The sequence below is a fragment of the Odocoileus virginianus genome, chromosome 8 (genome assembly GCF_023699985.2).
Source record: "Odocoileus virginianus isolate 20LAN1187 ecotype Illinois chromosome 8, Ovbor_1.2, whole genome shotgun sequence".
NCBI classification, from domain to species: Eukaryota; Metazoa; Chordata; class Mammalia; order Artiodactyla; family Cervidae; genus Odocoileus; species Odocoileus virginianus.
In genome coordinates, this window is record NC_069681.1 from 47,730,190 (window position 1) to 47,732,520 (window position 2,331).

A 2,331-nucleotide genomic window follows, 5' to 3' on the forward strand; every position below is an offset into this window, starting at 1 on the left:
TCAAAATAAAGAGGAAGACAGAAAACTAGCTTCTCAGAGCCAAGTACTTTACTCTGATACTGTTTCTTGTGATCCTTTTAAGAACACTGTATTTTTTTTTTTTTTTTCTCTCTCTCTCTCTCTTGTTTGGAAAAGAGGTTACAAGGTCTGGTTTTTAGCTTTTTTTTTTTTTTTTAATTAACCATTACTTTTGCAAATTCAGACCATCTCTAGCTCCAGTTACAGCTCAGTCTTCACTTCCCTGCACAAGACTCAGTCTGTTTCTACTAATGCTTCTTCTGCCACTGTCAAAATTCTCCTTTAAGTTTTCTTCTGTCAAAATTTCCCTAAATACAAATTTTTCACCATGGTTTTGTTCTGTTTTTCCGGGCATCATCCAAAAGTTTTTAACTGATTTCAGTTCAGTTCAGTTCAGTCCCTCGGTCGTGTCTGACTCTGAGACCCCATGGACTGCAGCAAGCCGGGCCTCTCTGTCCATCACCAACTCCAGAGTTTACTCAAACTCATGTCCATTGAGTCGGTGATGCCATCCAACCATCTCATCCTCTGTGGTCCCCTTCTCCTCCTGCCTTCAACCTTTCCCAGCATCAGGGTCTTTTCAAATGTCTCCTCTTTGCATCAGGTGGCCAAAATACTGAAGCTTCAGCTTCAGCATCAGTCCTTCCAATGAATATTCAGGACTGATTTCTTTTCGGATGGACTGGTTGGATCTCCTTGCAGTCCAAGGGACTCTCAAGAGTCTTCTCCAACACCACAGTTCAAAAGCATCAATTCTTTGGCGCTCAGCTTTCTTCACAGTCCAACTCTCACATCCATACATGACCACTGGAAAAGCCATAGCCTTGACTAGACGGACCTTTGCTGGCAAAGTAATGTCTCTGCTTTTTAATATGCTGTCTAGGTTGGTTATAACTTTTCTTCCAAGGAGCAAGTGTCTTTTAATTTCATGGCTACAGCCACCATCTGCAGTGATTTTGGAGCCCCCCAAAATAAAGTCTCTCACTGTTTCCCAATCTATTTGCCATGATGGGACCAGATGCCATGATATTAGTTTTCTGAATGTTGAGTTTTAAGCCAACTTTTTCACTCCCCTCTTTCATTTTCATCAAGAGGCTGTTTACTTCTTCGCTTTCTCCCATAAGGGGGGTATCATCTGCATATCCAAGGTTATTGATATTTCTCCTGGCAATCTTGATTCCAGTTTGTGCTTTATCTAGCCCGGCATTTCGCATGATGCACTCTGCATATAAGTTAAATAAGCAGGGTGACAATATACAGCCTTGATGTACTCCTTTTCCTATTTGGAATCAGTCCGTTGTTCCATGTCCAGTTCTAACTGTTGTTTCTTGATCTGTACACAAATTTCTCAGGAGGTAGATCAACTGGTCTGGAGTACCCATCTCTTTAAGAATTTTCCACAGTTTGTTGTGATCCACACAGTCAAAGGCTTTGGCATAGTCAGTAAAGCAGAAGTAGATGTTTTTCTAGAACTTTCTTGCTTTTTCAATGACCCAATGGATGCTGGCCATTTGATCTCTGGTTGATCTCTTGTTATAATTGACTTGTAAGTGTGCAAAATTTGTATCTATTTTCCCATCGTGTTTAGTTTTAGCACTGCAAGTATAATACCAGGTTTCAATCTTTTCTCTACAAATCAAAATTTTAATAAGTCTAAAATAGCTAGTTGGTGACAAAGTAATTATAAAAACTTTATGAGCTGTTATAAGTTGCCTTCCCCTCTGCTGTATCAGCCTTTCATCTCACTGCAAAATATCCATGTCACAGCCCCACAGCAAGCAACATTCAGATATGTACTATGCAAACATTCAAATGGCTGCTTGTCTTCACCAAATACATCCACTTTGTTTTTGGGTTTTTTTTTTTTCTGTAAAAGTTTAATGTTTATTCAGGATACTGCCTTTGATCTACATGTTTTTTTACACAGAGTGATTTAATCCAGATACATTTTTCTCTAACAACCATTACAGAATATTATATCTATACTCCAACAATGGATCTTCTTACAGAACATGGAAAACTACATCTCCACCTAGTTATTTCGACACCAGTATTAATAACAACAAATTATATATACTATTTGAATAAAATATGTGTTGGGTATATGACAGCTTCAAAATATTATCCATTAAATGAAGCAGTTATTAGAATTTACCTTTGACAGAGGATCAATGTTTACATGGGCCTGGGCCTAGTATTATTCTAAATAATACCTTTCTTATAGTACATCATTGACCCTCACAACCATCTAATTAGCAGGTAATATTACTGTCCCATTTCATATTAGTTGGAACTTTGGCACAGAGAAATCCA